The sequence below is a fragment of the Eubalaena glacialis genome, chromosome 5, assembly GCF_028564815.1.
Source record: "Eubalaena glacialis isolate mEubGla1 chromosome 5, mEubGla1.1.hap2.+ XY, whole genome shotgun sequence".
In the NCBI taxonomy this organism is placed as follows: Eukaryota; Metazoa; Chordata; class Mammalia; order Artiodactyla; family Balaenidae; genus Eubalaena; species Eubalaena glacialis.
The window spans coordinates 47,101,575-47,127,272 of record NC_083720.1 but is presented as its reverse complement, the minus strand read 5'-3'; the positions used below and the strand labels follow the sequence as shown (position 1 = coordinate 47,127,272).

At 34.6% G+C, this 25,698-nt stretch overlaps 1 non-coding gene and 1 pseudogene across 1 annotated transcript; both read left to right on the top strand.

The window, feature by feature from the left end:
* Positions 1-1,999: 1,999 nt before the first annotated feature.
* Positions 2,000-2,106, top strand: LOC133092849 (U6 spliceosomal RNA). Its single transcript, XR_009701200.1, has one exon. It is a non-coding gene; the product is annotated as a U6 spliceosomal RNA (small nuclear RNA).
* A 7,210-nt stretch (positions 2,107-9,316) lies between these two features.
* The window catches only part of LOC133091770 (probable ATP-dependent RNA helicase DDX10), an 87,692-nt pseudogene continuing 71,310 nt past the window's right edge, over positions 9,317-25,698 (top strand).

Here is a 25,698-nt window from a genome sequence, read left to right as displayed (position 1 = left end):
GGTCAAGTTTGCAGTTAGTAAGAGAACAGTTATGAGTCCAAATTTGTGCCTTAAGAAGACAGCAGCACCTTGATGCCTAAGTGGTATTTATTTACCAAGGAATAGGTCATTCTTGGGGAATAATCTTTGAGACTATGAGTACCAACATTCATCTACAAGTGCCATTGTTTGTCTCTTGTTGTTATTGGGGAAGGTTGGCTTGATTTTTATTATGGCATCTTTCTTTACATGAAGTAGTACAAAAATTAGGCAAATGTGATTTACAAAATAACTAACTTAGTATAGAAAGCCCCATAAAGCAATGATTTCAAAGTACCATGAAGTGAGGGTAAAGAAGCTTTGTGGCAAGAAAGATATTCAGTGTGGACATTTCTAATGTTTCTCTTTTCAGGTCTATTCATGGATATACTTACCTGATGCACTGACATGACTATCATGGTCATTGGGTCTTTGTTCCCAATTCCTCACTTGATTCCCTATATTAGAATTGTGTATCCATGTCCTTTGTCATATGACTATGTAGTACTTCCTGGTGTGACAGAATGTGTGTTGCTGTCCTGTTGATGTTTGACTTGGCCATTTTACTTACTTTCACTGATGGCATGTGGATAGGATTGGCAGTATGTGGGATATGTACCTACACTTTAAGAGGCCCTGCATGTTTCTGATTATTTTCCTGGCTTCTGGACTTTCCATGAGACATATGTGCTCCAGCTAGCCTCTGGTCTAAAGAGAGTGAATGACATATGGAACAGATCTGAGCTCCACCCACACCCTGCAGCTCATCCCTCGCAGACATGTAGTCATATGAGCAAAAAAGAAAAAGTTTGTTTCATTAGTCACTGGGATTTTGAGGTTATTTGTTATGAACTATTATGAAAGGCCATATTCAATTGCTACAGTATCCAAAATTGTACTGAAAATTTTTGTTGACTGTATCATCTTGTTCTCAGTTACAAAAATCTAAATGAATCAATCTTGACTGAACTGTTTTCCTCAACTTCCATATATAATCAGTCAACCAGGTCCAATAAATTATCCCTATTCAATTTCTCCATAATTTTCCTTTACTCACTAATCATATGCCACTGCTTTAGTTCACGTCAGCATTATTTCTCTCCTTGGTAATAGGAGAGGTAACAGCGCCAGCATCTTAGATGCCTCCATCTCAAGCTTTCCAATCCATTCTTCACAATGATCTAGAGTAACTTTCATAAAATGAGAGTCTAAGAGTGCCAGACTTCTGAATAGAATATGTAACTGTCTCTATTCCCTATACAATGAAGGGCAAATGCATTGTGATGGCATGCTCAGCCTTTCATCATCTGATTTCTGCTTATGTGACTACCATGTCATTCTCCCACCTATATCCTATGCCTGATATAAGTCCCTCAGAAGTCCAATCTGAAGTGTCTTTATATGTCATATATTAGTCTCAGTTTGGTCTTCTTTTTTAAAGTCAAAATTTTTTTTGTTAGGAATGAATTGATTTCATGTTTTCATAATGATCAATTTGGCATGCTCCAAGACTCAGAGCTAACAGAAGTCCTTACATTAGTAAAATATTTCCTGACTTTCTCTCTCCAGGCAAAATCTGATGCTCCATTCTTGGCTCTTATAAACCCTTGCACAGACCATGACTATAGCACTTATATTATTGTATTAGAACAGAGAGCATATCTATAGCCACTATAAAATAGTGAGCTGTTATTCTTTATGATCCTAGTCACCTAAACAGTGTCTAATAGATTGCTCTATGCATTCATTTTCTCATTCATTAAAAAAATACTAATGAGGACTCTGTCTAATAGGTGATGCTTTAGTCACTGGGAATAAACAGTGAATGAAATGAACAACATATTTCTACTACTTCTGTAACTACAGTGTGCAAGCACAGTATTAAACATATTACATATATTACCTGATTTACTTCTCTTAAACATTCTGAAAATTATATAGCATCCTTAGTCCACATGTAAAGACACTAAAACTCAGAGTCATGCTCCTTTTGGCAACACATACACTAAAATTGGAACAATACAGAGAAGATTAACATGGCCCCTGTGCAAGGATGACATGCAAATTCGTGAAGCGTTCCATATTTTTACTGTCATACGAGTGAAGTAAGTCACAAAGAGAAAAACAAGTATTGTATATGAACGCATGTATGTGGAATCTGAAAAAATTGGTATAGATGATCTTATTTACAAAGCAGAAATAGAGACACAGACAGAGAGAACAAAGATATGGATACCAAGGGGGAAAAGGGGAGGTGGGATGAATTGGGAGATTGGAATTGACATATATATACTATTGATACTATGTATAAAATAGATAACTAATGAGAACCTACTGCATAGCTCAGGAAACTCTAGTCAGTGCTCTGTGGTGACGTAAATGAGAAGGACATCCACAAAAGAGGGGATATATGTATACATACAGCTAATTCACTTTGCTGTACAGTATAAACTAACACAATATTGTAAAACAACTATACTCCAATAAATAAATAAAAACTCGAGTCTAAGAAGCAGCTAGTGATGTGATTCCTCCATTTTTTTTTTTTTTTTCTCACCTAATGTGGGCCGGTAATTGAGCTTTGTGGATGCTACAGTGACTGTGAACGACACATTTCAATTATTTGCTGCTGTGATACAACTCTAGGACACAGGGACTTAAACAGCCATTTTACCTTTACTCTCAATTTTGTGGGAAAGGAATTTGGATGGTTCATCTCTGATGCACATGGTGATAGTCATGGCTGGACGATCCACTTCCAAATGGCTTCGTCTCTCATGCTTGTTGCCTTGGTTCACCTTGCCAGCTCTCCTCTCCTCTCCTTTCTTCTCTTCTCCTCTCCTCTCCCCTCTTCTCTTCGTTCCTCTCCTCTCCTCTTTTTTCCTCTCCCTGCCTCTCTCTCTTTTTCATTCCTTCTTCCCCTCTTTCCCCCAACCCTCTCTCTCATCCCCTCTCCCTCACTCTCATTCTCTCCCTCTGAGGTTTCTCAAACTCTAGGTCTCTCCCCACTGCTGGAACTTTTCAAAGCATGGTAATTTCTGACCATGTAAATCATGTAAAACTGATTTTTTCCTACCAGGCATATCTCAACTTCAATGTTAAAACCTCAGAGAAGTCTTCCATGAACAACTAATCTAGGATAAGTCATCCACTATCAATTTTTTCACCCAGTATGAATTCTCTGCAAAACATTAATGAATATCTTATATGTTTATTTATTCCCCATAATTCCCATTTATTTATTCACTCATGTATTCAATAAATATTTATTGAGCACATACATGTATCAACAGCTATTATAGACGTTTAGCAAACATCAGTAGGAAAAAAAAAAGAAAAGCCACTAAGATTCCTGATGGCATGGAATGTGTATTCCATAAGAGCAGGAATCTAGCCTGTCTTCCTCACCACTGTATATTCAGAAACTAGAAACATGCCTGACATGTAATATATGCTCAATAAACATTTTTGATTGACCAAATGAGCAAGAGTGGGGCTGTTATAAAAAGGGACAGGAGGAATCTTAGAGTAGTATGAGAGACACAACTGGGGGAACTCATTATCATTTGAAGATCATGGGAGAGCTCCTTGCAGAGGTGATATTTAAGCTGAGAATCAGAAGATGAGTTGAATTTAGTGACAATAGCAACATCAGTGGAGGCAGGACTTTCACCAGAGTGATCTACATCCCAGTGATAGAAATTAGATCTGAGATTCAAAGAAAAGTGGAGAATAATGGGAAGGAATATGCAATTTTCTCTTTTGGGGGATTGAAGCTAGGATTTATATTAATTTTATAGTAATTTTGAACTCTTAGCTCTTGAAACCATATATTATAATTATATACATAGAAAGATGGTTTTTGTAACCTCCAGAGTACATTGACTTTTCAATGGTTGCTCTTGAAATTGATGCTCCCAAGTGCTAAACTTGTTTTTGAATTAAATTGAATATTTATTTCAAATTAAATATCTAGTAATCCTCTTTTAATCATAGATTCAAGATATATTGGAATTTTACTTAGGTAAATATTATTACCTGGAGGGTATGTGTTTCAAGCCCTTCTTTACCACCAAGCTTCTTTCATCAATTACTGTCTATTCACAGCTTCTTTATTTAATCCTCATAAGTCCTGCAAGGTCTCACTGATTCTAAGACTCTAACTTCCACCCTGTTCTTGGGATATCTCCTGTTTTAAAGATATGACAATTACTCCTACTCTGCTCTTTCAGGGTGATAGGGGAAAATGATGTTTCAAGATTTATCCCCATTTGGTTTTGCCTCACATAACATCTCACTACAGTAACTTTCAGTTTCAGAAATAAGTTCATCTATAAATTACAAAGCCACAAGGAAAAATATAACATTTATAAATTTGATATGTACTCAAACATTGAAATATGTTCATGAGAATGTTAATTCTTCATAGAATAATACACAAATCAAAAATTAAAACCAGAAGTTTAAACAAAATAAAACCATATGTTATGATGTGTGATCTCACCAGACCTGTGCCCCTCATACCATTATGTGGAGTCACTAAACCCATTCTCCCGATGTTTCATTTTATAACAAGGGTCTTATATTAAGGTCGCACTGGACTCTTACTGACCTCTCACTCCCATGGAAGATAGTGAGCTAGAAATTTAGGGAGTAGAAACTAGGTAGGCAGAGCTCAACCTACTACCCATTCAGTTTTAGTCTGGCCTCCAAGAAGCTTGTATTCTGGCCCGTTTTTGTCCCCAGTGCTTAAGTTTATTGGTAAAGGCTCCTTCCATGTGGAGGAAGCAGTGCTACCTGCGACAAGGTGAGCCCTGGTCCTGGGGAGCAGCCTTTTGTTATCACACAGTGAGCTGTGCTCTCCATCAGTTATATGAGTTATATTTTAATCTCCATAGGATAAACTTCTTTATATATCTCTTAACTCCTTCAGAATTTGAGTGGGAGATAGGAGACCCTTCAGATGTTAATATTGTAGGAACAATGTAGGAAGTAAATGGGAGTATATGTTACAAAATTGCACAGAACTGGGCTCCTTGTTCTTTTTTTGTCATTAAAAAATTTTTTGTTCTTGGGTAAATCATTTAAACTCCCTGAAACTCTGTTTTCAATCATTAAACTGAGAGGAATGGACTATATTAATGTTTTTCAGACCCTAAAGTACCTACCATCCCCAGAGAGGTAGAAGAGGGCTCAGTGGAGGAGAAGCAACTTTGGAGTTCCCACATCTGCTTTATCAAGGTCAGCTCTATTTCTAGAAAATATTGAGCTTCCCAGTAAGACTTTGCAACGAAATATTTGAAAACAATTCCATTAGATGATTTCTATTATTTCTTCCATTTCTGACACAGTGTTGCTGCATGTAAAATGACCAGGCAATGACTTGGTATAACAGGAATTATGCAGGCTTGGACACAAAGATCGGCCTAAGTTTGGATCTTGACTCTAACATACGAAATGACATTGGACAAGATGCACAACAGAGTTCTTGGATGTATGGATAGATAGATAGATAGATAGATAGATAGATAGATAGATAGATAGATAGATAGATATGCCATTGTTATTGTATGTGGGGAATTCCTGAAACCACAGAGAGTATTCAATAATTGCTAAGGCATTCTTACTCTCTCCCTTTCCATTTTTCAAAGGGAAAGCTTTTCAATAATAACATGAAATATTTATATGATGCTTTAAACCATTTTTACACATGCCTTGTCTCATTTGAGTTGCCTGATTCTCTAGTGTAAAGTCTACATTAATTTCCTCCTTTTTAAAGTGAGTAAACTATCTCAGCATTCTGCTAAAGCTCATGCAGCTACTAAATGGCAGGCTTAGGGTTTGAACCTGGTCTCTCCAATGTTGAATCTGTCCTAGTGCCCGTGGACTAATAAGCTAGCTCTGAATGAGTCATAACATATTCAGTTTCACCTATCCTCATCACTTTTTCTGGTTCAACTCACCGATGCGACTCCTGTAAAACGAAATTGGCAATTGTTTATGGCACTGGCAGTGGGTTGTTATGTCAGCTCATCTACTGAGGCAGCCATTGTGAAATAACATGTGCGGTGACCCCTCAGTGTGAAGGCTAGCACCTGTGTCATACTTGTCATTGTTCAGCATTAATATCTGCCCTGCTACTCCTTAAATACACTTTCCAAGTATCCACCTCAAGGTATTTGCTCTCAAAGCGACTGGACTTCCAAGTTTGAAAAAATTGTATACTGATAAGCATGACTTCTGATGTTTAAACACGATGCTTGATTTTTCAGTCCAGGTAAAATACTACTGAAAACAAATAGCATTTCAAACAAGAGTTTTGGATAGCCAAGCTGTTGTTATCTCTTAAAGGATGCTGTGTGGAGACAATTTTTGTTGACGTGGTTACGATAAGCCAAATTCCACAGAAAATATAACCGAATTCTACCATTTTTTCCCAATTTCTGCCCATGTAACAGTAACTATTTTCTAGGTTAAAAAGCAAAGCAAGCAATGGAGTTTTGCCTTCTGTAATGATATTTTTACTGCAGGCCTGCTATGAATACAGTTCCTAAAGTTTCTTTGAACTTATCCCAAATTCCAACTAATTCCCTCATCCTCTGACACTTTCTATTCTACTTTCTCAAGCCACTCATGAAAAACAACTCATAAACAGATAAACAGCAATAACAACAACAGCAACAAACCCAGCAGTACATACCCACAGGGTTAGCAGGAAAATTAATGAGTATTATATACAACTTATTACCTTTTAAATGTGTGGTATTCGTTGATGCCTCTCTTCCTTTCACAGCCCACATCTAGTCCTAAATCAAGTACTGTCACCTTAACCTTAAAAAGATATCCAGAATTTGATCCAGTCTCATCACCTCCTTGTGATTGGCCACATCCCTTATCACTGATTATTTCAGTCGTTCCTGACTTTTCTACATTTGTCTTTATCAACAGAGTCTCATCCCAACACAACAGCTTAGGTGATCTTATGATGTAAACCAGATACTGTCTTTCTTTTGTTCTAAACCCTGCAGTGACTGAGCTTCTCACTCAATCTAATACCCCCAATTCTTACAATGGACTATGAAGCCTTATAAATTCTGGCTTCTTGTTAGCTTTCTCCCCATTCTCTCCTTTGTTTCTTCTACTCCAGGTACTCTGACCTCCTTGTTCTGCATACACACCAGGCCCAGGCATCTTCTGCCAGGGGGCCTTTTACTATAATTGCCTTTACTTGGAAAGCCCTTCTCTGAGATCTCAGGGCACCCCTGTCCTTCTACAGGTCTTTAATCAAATGTTATCATTCTAGTGAGGATTTCTCTAACCATTCAAAAATAACACATTGGTACTCTTTATCCCCCATACCTACTTTATTTTTATTCTGAGTCCAGAATAACATGTTACATATTTTGCTCTTTATTTTGTTTATTTTCTGCCTTTCCCATCTAGAAGGTTAGCTGCACAAAGACAAGACTGTAGCTTGTATTAGTCTGTGCTTTATTCTCAACCCCTAAACCAATGCCTGGTGCTTGCTGGGTACCTATTAAGTATTTATTGAATGAATAGCTCTCCCTTGTATTTGCTCTGCAGATTGAGCCCTGATCAGTACAAAGAAACTGGGTCTCTGTACTGCATCATCTTCAGGATCTAGTTTGGTCACATGATTTCTAGCAACATTAGCTGTGTAACTTTGCACAAGCCAATCAGCTTTATTTTCCTTTTTTTTTAAATGAGAAAATTTACATGCAAGTCACTAGTAACTGTGAAATTTAAGTGAGACAATGTGTATCAAAATAAGGTTTTAAAGTCTGACGTAAATATTTAGGTGGTTATCATTGTATAAAATTTTACTACATTAGTTATTCATGATAATTTTCTGACACAGTGGTGTGGAAGATCCCCAAAGCACATTCTGGAAGAGCCCATGTAATCATAACCCAGGAGAATGCGTAAGCTACAGTGGTTATAAAAGGGGATTTCAAAGTGGAAAATAAATTCAATATTGGATAGTCTGCGAAGTAGCATGGAAAGAGTTTTGAACTTGGGTCAGGTTATTTTTTGCTAATCTTTCTCATTTTAATAAATGTGTTTCTTTTCTTTCACTACTTCTCAGTTCCACCTCCTGCAGCACTCAATAACTATTTCCTTTTTAGGTTTTCAGCCAAAAAATTACTTCCTTCACAATGTCCTCCCTATGTTCCACACAGATTATATTGGATTTATTTTTTATGTGCTCCTATAGAACATCAAACTTTATCATCTTAATATTCCATAAATGCAAACAGTTATTCAATGTATATCCTCTCCACTGAAAACACCATAAGGTCAGGACATGAACCACATTTTGTTCCCACTTTATTTCTAGCACCTAGCACCATATCTGTTATGTATTACATATTTGATAAATTTTTTGAATGAACAACAATTTTTTAAAAAGTGTAAGTGTCAGTAATATAACTCAACTTTGAATCCTAATAATACAATTCACATCTCCAAAAGGATACCAATTTTTTTTTACCTTTCATTAGACTTCTTCTATATATGGCTTATCGTCTATGTTTTTATTATCTATATGCCTTGTCAACTTCATGTTATTCACCATATATTTAGTAAGTATCTACTACAATAATATTTTGGGGCATATTATATACTACATGCTATTTTAAGTTGCTACATGCTAAGTTAAGTTTACACATTTTTGTTTTTCTGTTGCATGTAGTAACTCATTCGATATGCCTAATCCAATCTATGGGTAGGTTCTCTGATATTTCTCTCCTCTTTATGGAAGAGGACTCAAAGTCACAGGAAATTCAAATATCTTGCCTCAGGCCACACGAGTGGGATATGCAGGGCCAGAATCTTAATTCAAATGGTGAATTTCCAGAACTTATATTCTACCAGGAACATAGAGAGATGAGTAAGAAATTCCCCAGACACATAAACTAAGTATTTAGTGGAATGAAAATAGAATTAAATTGATAATTTTGATAAAATTGTTTTTGATGATTGACTGCCCACTGCATACAATAAAAGTCTTGGAATTCAGTAGATTCTAAAAACAAAATGTTGGTTTAATGAAGAATGGTTTGGTTTTAGCACATAGCTTATCTGAAGTATTCATACTCCCTCCACCCACCCCCCCAAAAAAATAAAACCTTGTAGATATTTGATTATGTTTTACACTTTTTTGACAAAAATCATACATATAAGTTTATATATATATATATACACACACATATATACATATATATATATATATATATATATACACACACATATATACATATATATATATATATATAAAATTCATGAAAAAGCAAAATACATCACCCCTGTCACTTTGGAACAGAATTACATAGATTGTGAGCTGCAGTAAGAAAGAAGTGGGATATATTCCTTTTTGAGAAGCCACCTAAAGAAGAAGCATATTACATCGTCCTTCAGTTGTAAAGAGGTTTAGTATTTGTACCAAGAGATCTGCCAGCTATTGGTCTTCCTGGTATTTCTATCCTTGCCCTCCATGTGTGACAGCAGCAATGAGGAGAATGGAAGTTACTGTAATGAATTTGCCTTCAAGAGATCTGCAATATTCTTTGTTGCTGATATTACAGCCAGGGGGCTGGGCTTCCTGGCTGTGAATTGGGTTCTTGGGTTTGTCCATAGGACACCAACACATAAAACTTGTAGGTACAAAGAGAATGGTGACACTTTACTAATTTTGCTTCCCTCAGAAGGCAGAGAGATGGTACAGCAGCTTCTCCAGAAGAAAGTGCCTGTGAAGAAAATCAAAATAAATCCAGAAAAAACTTTTAGACATCCAGAAAAATAATGGAATTTTTTTAGCCCCAAGATTCAAAAGAAAGAGCTCGAAGGTGTTTTGTTCTCTGCATACATTCAGTATATCTGATGAAGGATAAAATGTATTTAATGTGGGCATGTTACCTATGCCTGAATGTGCCTTGTCTCTTAGTCTTGCTGTGTCACCATGGGTAAAATTTCTTCAGAAAATTCAGAAACAACCCACCAAAGAACTGGTAGTAAGTCAAGATAATAAAGTAATTGAGCCAAGGGCCCCCTCCCTCACCAATGATGAGGTGGAAGAATTTAGAGCCTACTTCAATGAGAAAATGTCCATCCTTCAAAAAGATGGGAAAAGACCAGAAGGGGCAGAGTAGAGACTGGTTAATTGCATTAATCATGAAGAAGAAAAAAAGAAGGAAGATGAATAAAAAAGGAAAGAGAAATTGGGAAAAGCAAAAGGATCTCAAGCTCAATTGGTCTCTAACACTGATGAGGTACAGAAAATCAAGGATATTTCTATGCAGTTCTTGGACGGAAATGATGAGGAGGAGGAGGAGGGACTCGATGCTGATTTCTTTAAGGTGAAATGTGCTTGCGTTGGACCTTAAAGAAAGTAAAACATTACAAAAGAAAGAACCTTCTAAATCCAGTGTCAAGAAAAAAGTGACCATTGCCACAGAAGCAAAAAAACAGTACTGGAGAGAAATATGTATGGTTTATATGTATGATTTTATATATAGAATGTATTGAATAAGTATATACATATATGCATATGTTTAGTACTTCCATTGCATATATAATATTTTCAAGAAATTTTTTAAAGTCACAAAAGTTTATTATTTATTCAATTCACATTTACTTACATTACTTTCCTAGGGAACTTTATCTGTATAAATGACTTGGTTCAAAATAACTTCCTAACTTCAGTGTAGTTACTGTGTGTAGTGTCTGCAAATATCTCAAGGGAGTTGTTAAATTTCTATAATCAAAAATGTAAGTGCAGCATGAAGAGTACACATTTCTTAGAAATATGGAGCTGAAAAAGAATCTTAATATGTAGGTGGTCTCTCTTCGGCTGAGAGAATAGAGATGCAGAAAGGTTAAGTGACCTCACCAGCATCACGCAGAGTACTGATTCCCAAAGGCGTGCTCAGACCATGTTACTTCTCCATTAATTCTCCTGTGAATCATTTTATGGCTTGAAGACTCCCCATGCAATAAAAGTTTATTGGCCATGTGTCAGGAACTTTGCTAGGTGCTGGAGTAACAACGATTTATGAGACATAGCCTGTGCCCTAAAGGACATCATAATCTAATGGTACAGATAGGCAAAAAATATGCTATAGAGTCTAATAAGTAAAAGACATACAGAAGAGGGACACATAATGCAGTCTAGAGAGGTCAGAGCAAAGGCTTTGGAAGGAGTGACCTCTAATCTGAATCTTAAAAGATAAGTAGGGATAGAAGTTTTCCAGGTAGACTGAGGGAGTGGAGGTAGGAGGAGGCCTATACCTAGGAAGGGATAGCTAGGCAAAGATAAACATAAGCAAAAGCAGTGTGATATATTGGGGAGGGATTGAGGTATAGAGAAAATATAAGCAATTCGTTGCTGCTGGAGTATGAAAGGTATAAAGGAAGATAGCAGGAAGTAAGTCTGCATGAGTAGGTCGAAACCTTACAATGCCTGGTAAACCATATTTAGAAAATGTGGAGTGAAGGTAGAATTTTCAATAGAATTGTCACAGTTGGGTTTGTATTTACAGAACACTGAAACCAGCATAATCCAAAGAGTGAAGAATGAAAGCAGAGAGATTAGCTAGGGAATTAGTGCAATAATCCAGTTTTGAGATTTGGGGGACATGACTAGGGCAGAAAGATTGATTTGAAAGCAGAGGAGTGATAGACAGATAGATATAGACAGATATAAATGGATATAATATACACATAATGTGAAATATGTCTTTATTTCATATATATATTGGATGTGAAGTATTTAGGGCTTGGTAAATAACTGAAAGTGGTGGCTGAAGGTAAAAGAAAAGTGAAGATGACAGCTAAGTTCTTGAAAGATGACTTAGAGTTGAGCAACTCAAATGGTACATAATTAAGTGGAGATTTAATTGGCACATAGTCAATATATAGAGCTTGGGGCATATTCAGGTGAAGGAGTTCAGCAGAATTTAATGTGGATATATGAAGGTGACTTGAGCAATCCATATGAGTGTGATTAGCATGAAACTATGTAATTGGATGCCCTTGTCATGCGAAAACATATGAGTAATAAGAGCATAATGGGTAGAGGAAAAGGAGGGGGTAGACAAGACCAGAAAGATATCTTCAAAGCTATGAAGAGGGCAGGAGAGAATGATATTACAGAATCAAAGAGAAACAGCATTTCAAGATGGAAGGAATTGCCAATTAAATACAGAGTAAAGGTTAAGGAAGAAAAGAATAGAAAATATCCATTGCATTTGAGAATTGATGTTATTGGTACCATGTAAGTCAAAAATTTACATAGATTTTTATGATTTATTTTGGAGGGAATGGGAGGTGAGACAATGGAGATAGAGACTGTTGCTGATTATTTTGAAATCATGGATTAGAATGGCTTGAGAAGGATAAGAGCTTGGGAGTAACGTGATTCAAGGATGAGATACTTAGGCTAAAAACTGTCTGAATAGAGAAGAGGTTGAAGATAGAAAAGCTAGAGGGTGGATCACTGATGGTACAAGATTCCAAAAGAGTCAGGGATTAATGAGGTCAAAGACGTTGATAGAGTCAGAGGTTGCCTAAGAATAGGAAGAGGGATCTCATTCTTTGGAATTACAGAAAAGGAGGTAAGTATAGATAGTAATGAAGTTGAGGAGCAGACAGAGGGGAGGAGAGTTGAGAGAGACCATGCATAATAACTCTATTTTCCAAGCAAACCAAGGAATTGTCTAGTTACTATCTGTGTGATACTGACTTAATATTGCTGAGCTTCCATTAAGACGGAAGAAAAGAGAGGTCAAAGAATTGGTGGCCTCAGTACTTTAATTAGAAAGTTTAGTAAATGTGAGGGTGTGAGATTCTTGGAAGGACAAGATTTATTGGTCAGAGAGTAATCTTGCTTGATATTAAGATTTCTTTTATGCTAGTCTGCCTGATAAAAGAAGGTTCATGAAATGGTATAGGAAGAAAATAATGAAGCAGAGCATAGATGAAGCCAGTAAATGGAGGAAGCCCAGGAATTTAGCACCTGGTTATTTGGACGGACTTTGTTCATAATTATTGATGTTTCCTAGATATATGGTGAAAATATCTAGGATAAAGAATGAAAATCTAAACCAGGCACAGAACTTTTCAGTACAAGTTTGTTTGTGGAAAAGGAGTGATGCATAATTGGAATGGTAAAAGCCAGGTGGGATTATCCACGATGGGTTTGGTAAAATGAATATTATCCATTGTTGAGTCCTGTAGAGGAAGTGATGTCCTTAGGCAGATCCAGGATTAAGAGAACGCAAGGTAGTAGAGAAAAAAGTCCATGAAGAAGGTGAGGAAATAGGTAGATAAGCCTTCTTTTTCCAGGAAAAAAAAAAAAAAATAGTTGAAAGGATTCAGAAATGAAATCAGAATCAAAAGGAATCAGGCTGCAGGAAATATAGAGAAATAAAAAAACGAGAAAAGTCCTAAGAAGAATGACAACTAATTTTGGTCACTCCAAAGAAGCAGAATAAACACTCACCCCAAATTTGGTTCAGATGTCAATCTTAATGATGTCATACATGCACCAAGAAGTTATGAAAGGTTTATTAGTCACACAGAGACTTTCCGGGAGAACAGGGGTGAGCTCTGAAACTGGTGCAAGAAGGGCTTGAGAGAACAGAGAAAAGAGACTAACTTGGGGTTTTAGGGTGGTTAGGGAATGAGGCTGTGGTGAGGACTCCCATGTACAGGCTGGAGCTTATGGGGTTTGATCTTCCCATTGGCATCAAAGGAGAGAGAAAGTAGGCTTTCTTATCAGCTTTCCCAGATGTGGGGTAGAAGGAGATATCAGCAATCAAATATTAAATATGGAGCCAGACTCTATTTACAAGAGGATTGCCTTTCCTTCAGTAATCAAGGACTATACGGATAAGACACATGGTTAGAAATGCAGAGTTAAGGTGTTTATATTCATTAAGCTTAAACTATTCACACATAGATTCTAGTGACCATGAGCATTGAAAACATGAGATTAAACTGGCAAAGGGCAAGCAGTCTAGGACTCAAGGAAAGATTTCCATCCCATAGGGACAGTGGAGCATTGAACCCAGAAACTAAAGACTGGATATACAAATCCAGCCAAAACAAGAGACATAACATAAGATCCAGATGCCAATGCTGCTGATGATCAGAAGTTCATAAGTGTTCAGGAATTTGGCTGGACTAAGCCTGCAGGTGAATTTTATTATTGACTGTAGCTGAGAGATGCCAGAATCATGTCAAGTTTTTAAGATTTTACATCCTTGTTAGTAGAAAGGAAAATGATTCCTCTGAATCCATAAATGGCACATCTTAACCTGTAGGAGACAACCAAGAGCCAAGACTATGGTTGGAATGAAGCCTAGAATTATGAAAGTTCAAAATGTAAGACATCATGACAAGCTTATAAACCCACATGTTTTATCCTCTGGGTTAATTCAAAAAGGAAAAGGAAGAAATTTTTCAGCTCTTTAGGTCAAGCAGCCTGTCTGAGAAGGCTTGAGAAGAGGATAAAGATTCTTACTGTGGCAAGACTGTCTGGACACAATTGAAATTCTGCTATTCAAAGAGAACCAAGATAGTAACACAAGTGGAGTTTAGTCTTATATTCAATTCTTTTTTAAAATTTTTATTTATTATTAACTTTTATTGGCATATAGTTGCTTTACAATGTTGTGTTAGTTTCTGCTGTACAGCAAAGTGAATCAAGTATGCATATACATATATCCACTGATTTTTAGATTTCCTTCCCATTTAAGTCACCACAGATCATTGAGTAGGGTTCCCTGTGCTAAACAATAAGTTCCTATTTCTTATGTATTTTATACATAGTAGTGTATATATGTCAATCCCAGTCTCCCAATTCGTCCCATCTCCCTTTCCCCCCTTGGTAACCATAAGTTTGTTCTCTACTTCTGTGATTCTATTTCTGCTTTGTCAATAAGTTCATTTGTACCATTTTTCTAGATTCCACATATAAGCGATATTACACAATATTTGTTTTTCTCTTTCTAACTTATTTCACTCTGTATGGCAATCTCTAAGTCCATCCACGTCTCTGCAAATGGAACTATTTCATTCCTTTTTATAGCTGAGTAATATTCTTTACTTCTTTTTTCAAAAGTCAACCTGATCCATTAAATTCCTGTTTTCATTTAGCAGTTTTCTCTCTAAACTGAAATCACAAAACATAGGAATATTTTCCAAATATATTTATGGTATAGCTGAAAAGAATTCCCACCAGTAACACACTGTCAAAGATATCATCACTGAAACTGCTAAGTGTTATACAGAGTCATGGAATCTCAGAAATGTATTCAACATCCTGTTGTACACATTTGTATCTCAAATACTTCAGGTTTAAGCAGGTCCTTATTGACAGTAAATCTAATAATATTACTATATTTTGGAGTAAAAATGAATGATGACTAGGATGGCTTTTCAATAATGGAGAAATAGTGTCATAATAGAAGGAAGAGGGGTTTGAAAATAAGACTATATTTTCTGGAAACTAAATAATACATAAAATATTTCATTTATTGTCTCTGAACAGGCAAGCATGGAAATGCCAAGAGAGCATATTGTTCAAAATGGGATGTTGTAAAATTCTTTTCTTTCAGCACAGTGGTTAAAATCATAAGACGCTAGAACCAGAAAGCTTGGGTTCAAATCTTGGTTCTGATGCTGAGAAGAGCTGTCTGCCTCATCCATAAAAATATTAGGAAGAAAAAAAGTAATAATTGAACTTCCCTTATAGGGTTTTGGGAAGGTTAAAGGGGTCAGTATTTATAACATGCTCAGAGCAGGGATGAGATCATTGCGACATGGTACAAGAAACATTAGATAAGTGTGAGCTACTATTATTAATCTCAGGAGTTGCTTCTGATAAGTCAGTTCTCTCACCTCTCTGTCTGAGACTGATATTTAGAGTTTCAGAATTTTCATCATTTACTCGTGCTGAAATCAGGGCAAAAGCTACACTGTAAGTACTATAAATCCTCTCAATTGTTGCCATGTTACTGTAGTTTTAATTCTTCAGTTAATTCTCCAAATTGACTCAAATTATCTGTCATCTTTGTCATTATCACCTAATTCCATAATTAATTCTTGACAGAATTTGGTTCCCAATGCTATTTGCCTTCTAAAGCAGTCAGGAATTGGAAAGCAACAATGTAATTGCCTTGGCAGCATTTTGCTTGGTTTCATGAATCTTGTTTTGGTTATATTCTAGGAAGAAGGATCCAAGATTTGTAGAATTCAAAATCCCATCTTGGCAGTAATAGCATTTGACTTTGCACAGATTGCTGAGGTAGTTTTCTCAGCAGGTGAGAAAATTTCTTCTGTTAGTCATTATGGCTGTCATGCTTTGGGGAGGCAATTCAGAAAACTCCTTTCATAATACTTAAAAGGTTTCCTTGACATTCACTAAAAGAATGGGGGGGAGGGGCAGTGATTAGTGAAATTAATTTAGTCAAAGCAAAGCAATAACCAATATAATCATCATTTCAGAGATACATTATTTATTCATTTGGTCATTAATTCAACAAAAATTTATAGAGTGATCTCTATGCATCTCTCACAGTTTTGATCTTGCAATAAAATGCTGAATAAAACCTGGGCCTGACATCCATATGCCATAGAAAATATATTTTTAAAATACTGTTTTGAATATTAATTCTAAATCTATAATCTATAATTGAGAAAACATCATTTCTCTTGATATCACTTCTAATCAGTCCCAATATTCTTGTGTATATACTAAAATGAATATATTTAAGTTAGATTTTAAACTCAATAATTTAGAAATAAAAATGATTCTGGGGGAAATTTCCTCAGCCATTGGATGTACTACTATGGTCAGCTGTTCACTCTCAGTGTCACATGTAAGAGGGATAATTATTCTCATTTTACTTAGTGGTTCATAACTGTTTTAGACTGAAAGCTACTACAGGGACCATTTCTTGTTAGTCTTTATAGTCCCTGTGCCTAGAATAACATCTGGAATAGTGGTTCTTAACCCCAGTATGTACCATTATCTCATCTTCTATATAGCCTTAATAATATGTTTGGTCTGGACCCACTGCAGGTCTATTGATGAAGAATGTTCAAGGGTACAGACATGTCTATTTTTAAAATAGTCCAAAGTGGTTTCAGAGCCTCAGTTAGGGTTGAGGGTTGAGTCCCACCCGTATAGAACTATTGTTTCAATGAATAAGTGACTGAATACATGAATGAATGAATAAAAACTAACAACATCACATATACGTATAAAAATCGTGTTAAGATATTTCCTTGATTTATGCAACCAAATTCAAAGCTTTTGTACAACAGAACTGAAGCAGTAATTTAAATAAAAAACTCTTCATGCCAACGTTCTACTCTCAATTAACCAATCTGTCAGTAATTTATCATCTTTCCCTATACTTCTGTATTGCCAAAGGAGAACAAACTATAAACGTTAGAGAATAAGAAGCTTTCTCTAAGTGACTCACAAGTTAGAGGAAAGGTTCACAAGATGTGAGTTAGCTGTTGATTTTCAGGCAAGCTGGATGAGTGAAAAAAACAGTTACTGAAAGACCTGAGATTTGAAGGCCAATATTATCCTAGAAGTCAGAGATGCTGTGAGTGAAGAACACCTGGTGTTCAGTGAGCAGCCCACAAGTTACAAGGGAAATTAACGATTGAAAACAAGCTCTTATAGTAATATTTTATCCTAGAGTCTTCTTTTCAATATCTACTAACTCTTTATAGGAAAGTTAGCATTTAAATATAGGATCTTAAGAAAAATTAATGACGTTGTGAATTCTGTAGGTGTACACAATCTTAAATTAAGTAATCGTTCCTTTGCAAACTTTTGTGTGTTTAGGATATGCCCTAAATACCTTCTTTTTAATGCTAGTAATATTGAGAATAACTTATGGATAAGAATAAGCTTTGCCAACAATTTTAAGCTCTGAATAATAGCTATGCAAGAAGTGATTAATTACTAAGTGTTTTAATACTAATTCAATTAGCTCCATTCATTTTCCACACCACACTGTCTCTAATTAGCTGATTTGCCATTAAAAACAGCACATTTGTGACAAGAATTGTACAGGAAAAGAAAAGGAACATGCTGTCATTTGAATTCAAATGCTAATTTACAACTACAGCCCAGGGAAAGAAATATATTTTGTTTACAAAAAAATAAAAAAGGAAGAAAGTCAAACAAAAAAAATCACTGCTAAACAATAGTAAACATATATTCATCTAACTACAAATATCTTCTATACTGTAAAGCTTTTAGAATGAATTGTAAGTATAGGAACTACATATCAGGAATTAGTTCTACAATTCAATCAAATTTAATATAGTTGTTATGTCTTACAAAGCATTCTTTCTTCCAATGTTTTTATAGCAAAATACAAACATGTTAATCTAATTGCTCTTGACACTTCTAATTCCCAAGATTGAATCATTCTATTATCAGGATAGGTGAGAATCAGATTTCTAGTAGAAAGAATCATCATTATAGTGGAACTTAATTGAATTTTTGACCTCAACCTGATAGGCAAGGTTATTAATGGACCAGCTTTTATGTAAATTGATATCGTGTTGCTAACTTCTTCTTTCCACTTATATAAAAGGCATTCATTGTACATTGAATGTCTAGAAAAATGAGTTACACTTAAATAATAGCAAGGAATATTTTAGTCATTTACAGCTTACCTTTCTGAATTGTAGATCATTTAATATCACTGCCAATATGCTTTCTCTTTCATAATGTTCTCAACGCAGCAGCATGTTCATTAATGCATATATCATTGTTTTGTAATCTCTGAAGAGAGATGCCATTTAGTGGCACAATATAAGTTGTTATATGCTAAAAAAAAAAAAAAAAAAAGACAAAACAGAGCCCAGGGTTTATTTGGAAAGGTTAAAATGGCAGACAATATATTATAATCTAACTCTATATAGTATCTGTTTGTATATATAAAGTACTATATCAACAGGATAATATTTATTAGCCTGTCACTTTTGTTGTCAATTGTGCTATTAAAATGTTTTCATTAAGCAGTCATATTTTCATGAAGAACAGAACATTGTATTAATGAAACATCAACTAATGTCAATTTATTTAAATTAACATAAGCAACATCAACAATATTTAAGCCTAAAAAGAGATATAAAAACACCTTTATTTAAAAATTGCTAGTCTTTGCAAATGCTCCTCAAAGAAAAATCATTATGAGCTCTTACAACGGTTCGGGTTATCTAGAGGCTAGATCAGAAGCTATAGGACCAAAATAGTACAGAAGAAGGTGAAGCACTCTGTGTTTAACACCATGAGAATTAAATTTGCCTTCCATATCTCTATTCTGAATAGCATAGTGGTTTACAGGAGAAGCTTTGGAATCAGACATATCTGAATCTGACTCCTAGTTTCAACACTTAGTAGCTATGTGACCTTGAGCAAAAAATATAAATTAATTAAATTGCCCATCCCTAAAATGGAAGCATGATAGTTATTTTAGGAGAGGATGGTAGAGTAGATTACATGAAATAATTGCTGTTAGTTATAATATTACCATTATTGTCATCAATCATACTGTGCAATGACAGTGCCCATCAGGTAGTCCTCCACATTTGCAGGTCTCATTGCAAATTTATTGGGACCATGTGATTACTACTGGTAAATGAAATGTGAGGGACAATTATGTGAGTCAATTCCACACTGAGGCAATTGAGAGTTAGGTGCCTCTTTATATCTCTCCCATTCCCTATGACGGTAACCTTGAATAGCACATGTTCCAGATAATATAGTTACAAGGTAGAGGAGGGCCAACAATCTAGATTGAATTTCACATGAGTGGGAAATAAAACACAGACGTGTGAGGGTTATTTTATTTTAATTTTCACCATAACATGCCTAGCCTAAACTGACTAATACAGATCTTTTGAGATAGGAATGACAAGTGCAATTGCTCCCATTTTATAGTAGGCGATACTAAGGCTCAAAGATTTAAAACAATTTCCCTAAAGTTCCAGAGATAGTTAGTGATATTACCAGGATTAGATTTCAAATATTTCCATCCCATGGAATTTCTACCATGGAAGGTGAGGGGCTAGAGAACTTAGATCATGATCACTGTAGTCAGGTAACATTTATATGAAGATCTGAATCTATGCAATGCCTTCAATCAGCTGGCATTGCGTTAACAATCTCTAGATTCACTCCTCCTCAAAATAGGTGCTTGTAGAATAAGAAGAGCACTGTATATTAAGCTCTTAGAATTCATTGTAAGAAAGATATTATTATAGTAGGTGTCACTTGATGGCAGGTTAATTATTGAAATATCTGTTTCACAGGAAAAAGAAATTCCTTGGATTGATTTTCCATGCATGTAGTATTCCACAGGCTAGGCTTGTCACCTTGAAATTGCAGAGATATTGAATGTAAATCATTTTTTGCTTCCAGAAATGAATTCACTCATTCAGTATTAATTCAGGGAAAATGAACTAAAATTTGCTTATCTTATTTCTAGGGAAATTGTGGTTTTTGGAATCTTCACTCCTTTTGTTAAATCCAAATAAATCTAGTAGTCATTCTAAAATGAATGAATTGACCTGAACACCAAATTTTTACTACCTGGGTTAACTGGTCTCATTGGTATCATCCCCGCCCTCGAACCCACATCCACCAACCTCCTTTCCTTCTTTGCCAAGTGGAACAAACATGATCAGAATTATATCTTGCCTATGATTTCAAGGAAATTGCTTACATCTGAAACGTCCCAATTTAATGGTTTTGTTTTGTTTTATTTATTTATTTTTTTGGACAAATTGGTATTCATTGTTTCCTTTGGAAAAAATGCATTCAAATTTTTTAAAGTTCTGAATAACACCTTTAGCTGGTTTTATTTTATTTTATTTCTTTCTTAATACATACTCAGAGCCCATTCTAACACAGTTCATACAAAAACATTTGCTTTTTTGTGCCAATAAAGCATATTGTGAACAATAATGTTTTTAAAGAGAAAACTTTGCTTTTAACAATTTCAACTGAGTTTTTACCAACTCCTGAATAATGAACAGTATAATGAGTGCTGAATATTTCAACAGACCTAAGATCTACTTTTGGTTCTTCCAATAAAGCTATTTGAAAATAGAAAACTCACTTACTCTTACTGAGTTTTAATTTAAAATCCAGTAGTGTGAGGAGACAAAGATCTCTAGGGTCACTTCCATTTCTAACTCTGTGCATCGGTGCATGCATGGCACTTTCATTTAATCTTCTTTCACCTGTATTTGTGCAATATGTTTCTAATTAATCTTCTGTATCAAATTCCTTATTCACCACCCACCAAACAGTTCTCTCTTCTACAGCCATTCATCCTTCAATGACTTTATTAAGATATAATTCCATACTACAAAATTTCCCTATTGTAATTGTACAATTCAATGATCGTTAGCAAATTTATAGAGTTTTTAATAATCATCACAATTTACAACATTTTCATAAACTCCAAAATCTCTTCCGTACCTGTTTACATTTAATCCTGAACTCACTACCAATACCACTCATCAGCTGATCTGCTATCCATCTTTATATAATTTGCATTTTCTGAGCATTTTATAAAAATTCAATTATACAATATGCAGTCTTTTGTGTCTGGCTTCTTTCACTTTTCATAATGGTTTAAGTTTCTACTATATTATAGTATGTATCAGTAGTTCATTCCTTTTTCTTGATCAATAGTATTGCTTAGTATGGATATTACCACATCTTGTCTATTTATTTAACAGCTGGTGGGAATTTGCATTGTCTCCAAATCCTGGCTATTATGAATAATGCTGCTGTTAACATTTGTGTACATTTCATTTGGGGCACAGTTTTTTGTTTTTTTTTTTTCTCTTGGGTAGATCATTAGAATTGAAACAGCTTGGTCTTATGGAAACATTAACTTTTTAAGAAATTGCCAAATGGTTTTCCAAAGTAGTTGTATTATTTTACATTTCAGTCAGCAATGTATGAAGAATTCAGTTTTCAACATTTTGGCCAAATACTGGTATTGTATATCTTTTTGATTACAGTCATTCTATTTGGTGAATATTATTGTGGTTTTAATTTCCAGTTATCTAATTGCTAATACTGTTGGAAAACTTTTCTTGAGCTTTTTAGTTTTTGATAGTGAAATTTTCAGTGAAATGTCTGTTCAGAGAATTTGCCCATTTCATTTGGGTTGTTGGTCCACTTATAATAAGTTGAAAAGGTTCTTTATATATTATGGATGCAAGTCTTTTTCAGATATGAGACATAAATATTTTCTTTTAGTTTGTGGATTTTCTAAATTGTATTTTTGAAACACAAACTTTTTAATTTTGGTGAAGTCCAATTTATTCATTTTATTCTCTTATGTTCATTGCCATTTTTTAGAATTTGCTGCCCAACCTAAGGTCACAAATATTTTGTCCTACATTTTAGAAGTTTTATAGTTTTAAGTCTTACATTTACATCTGATTAATTTTGAGTTAATTTTTTCTTATGGTGTGAGTTAAAGGTTTAAGTTCCTCTAGTCCCCTTCCTCTTCCTCCTCCTCCTCTTTCTCATTCTTCTTTTTGCATAGGGATTTACAATTGTTTCAGCATCATTCAGACCCATAATTTTGTTCTATCAATCTATATACCTATCTTTGTGCCAATACACTATTTCGATTACTATGGCTTTATACTTTGCCTTGAAATCAGATACTGTACAATCTCCAACTTTCTTCTTTTTCAAAAGTGTGATGGATTTCTTGGTTTTTTGAATTTCTGTATAAAGTTTAGAATCTACTTAATAATTTCTTCAAAAGACTACTGGGATTTTAAAAAAGATTTCATGGAATTTATAGATCAATCGGGGGAGAATCATCATTTAACGATATTGAGTCTTCCAATCCATGAAAATGAAATATCTTTCCATTATTTTAGATCATCTTATTTTCCCTCATCCATGTTTTGTAATATTCAGTTTGTGAGTCTTGCAATTATTTTTTTCTTCCATTATAATGAAGCATTTTATTATTTTTGATGCTATTGAAATAAGAATTGTTTTCATAATTTCCTTTTTGTGTGTTTCATTGCTAGTGAAGAGAAAGAGAATTGATTTTTGTATACTGATCTTCTATCCTAGAATTTTTAACTTATTTATATTTCTATTAACCATCCTTATCTCCATGAATTTCTTAAGGTTTCCTTCATAGAATGTTAAAATCATAAAGAAACGTTACTATTCCCTTTCCAATTTGAATGCCTCTATCTCTTTCTCTCTTAGTTACTGCCTTATCACACTAGTTAGAACTTCTAGTACAATGTTGAGTAGAATTGGCAAAACTAGACATTCTCACCTTATTCCAAATATCAGGGAAAACATATTGTCTGTCAACATTAACTTTGATGTTGCCTACACAATTTTCAGAGATGGCTTTTAACAGACTGAGTTTAAGTGCTCTTCTACTCCAATTTTTAGGGGAGTTTTTATCATGAATTGGTGTTGTGATATTTAAAATGCTTTTTCTATATCTATTGAAATAATAATGTGGTTTTTGTCCTTTATGTCCTTTACTACTGTGGTATAATATTAATTGATTTTTGGTTGTTAAACCAACCTTGCATTCCTGAGATGAGTCCCACTTCACCATAGTGTATAATCCATTTATTCATTGCTAGACTCAGTATGCTAATGTCTTGTTACAGATCTTTTGCCCATATATTCATCATGGATATTGTTATGTAATATTCTTATGAAGTTTTTATCTTTCTTTGGTATCAGGGTAACACTGGATTCATAGTGAGTTGGGTAGTATGTCCTCCTTGTCTAAATTATGTAAGAGTTTGTGAAGGACTGGTATTATTTATTCTTTAAATATTTGATAGAAGTTTCCAGTGAAGCCATCTGGGCCTGGGCTTTTCTTTGAAGAAAGTATTTTCATTAGTTATTCAATCTGCTGTTGAGTTCTACTGACAAATTTTAATTTCAGTTATTGTACTTTTCTACCATTAAATTTCAATTTAGTTCTTAATTTATAAATTTTAGGATGTATATCTTTGATTTATTGTTGTTATGCTTTCTTTTAAATCCTGAAATGTGCTTTTCTTTAGCTCTTTGCTCATATTTATAGTTGTTTTGAAGTCTTTGTCTTCTAAATGAAATGCCTGAGATCCCTCAGAAATAGTTTGTATTGGCTGTTTTTTCATGGTTTAGGTCATACTTCCTTGTTTCTTTGCATATCAAATTTTTTGTTGTTGTTGTTGAAACAGAACATTTTAGATAAACTAGTTGTAGCAACTTTTGATTCTGACTTTTACTGAATGATAATTGTGGGTGGGGTTTTTTTGTTTATTTCCTTTCATTTTTTATTTTTTATTTTTCCTTTAATGGTTGATTGGACTAAAGTAATGAAGTCTGTCTCCCTTTCAGTGTGCAGCTACTGATGTCTTTCATCAGTTCTTTTTTTATTATTGTTTTTTAAATTATTTTTAAGAGGTCTCCCAGTGTTTGCATACCTTAGTCATCAACTAATAATTGAGGTTATGCTCATCCACTTCAAGTCCGTAAGACTTTTGTACTCTGCATATGACATGTATTTGCCTGTATAGAAAAGTGCATTCAAATTCAGATTGGTTTCATATATACTCCAGATTTTACTTTCTATTGAGCCCTTTTTAATTTTCTGTGCTCATATGAGCATCCTCAGATTTGGTAAGGAGTGTGTGGCTGGCTGAGGTCCTCCATGTCTTAGCCTCAGTCAAGCCTCAAACATATTCTTATATACAACAACTACCAAATCAGGCTAGTAGAGCCATTGGTCCTTCTTGCCACTGAGAGTGGGCATCACCATCACTACAAAATAAGGGAGCCCCTTTGGATGGCAGCAGAAGCTGCTATTCCATATGGCTTGCCCTGCTCTGGCAGAACTTTAATGTCTACTAACTTGTGAGGATGTGAGTGAGTTAAGAAACAGCCTTGGGCCAGAATTTCACAGATTTCCACTCTTCTGATGTTCACTCTTCTAAGGTCAGCAGGATTTTTTTTGTTTGTTTTTTGTTTTTTTTTTTGCAAAGATACTTCTCATAATATTTTACGCCTTTGGTTTCATTAATTTCCAAATCACTACAAAGGTATTTTGAGCTTTATGTGATTTTGTGTGGGTGTGGGTTTGTATTTTTTATTTTTGTACTTATTGTCCGAATTTATGAGGAGAGGATTTTCCTACCTTCTCACTTGACCATAATCTGAAGTCACTTATTTTTGTGATATATAATTGGTCATTTTTCTCTGCTTAAAACATTTAGTTACAAGATTAATACTTACTAACATGGACATCTAGAAAATCAACTTAAAATATTTATAATAGTAACAAGATAATCAAATATCTTGGAATAAATTTTTAAAATGTACAAATTTTATGTGAAAAATTATAAAATATTGCTGAGTGAATTTAAAGAAGACCTGAAAGTTCAAGTAGATTGTAAATTCTTTTGGGTAGATACATAATCACACAATCAATAAATGACCAACATTTTTACTAACTAAAAAAAAAAAATTAGTAGCCTCTATTTTTTTCTTAGAATAACAGCTTTTAGAGTACTAATACTTGATACCTCATTTAATGCATCTCCACAGCAATATTACACCCT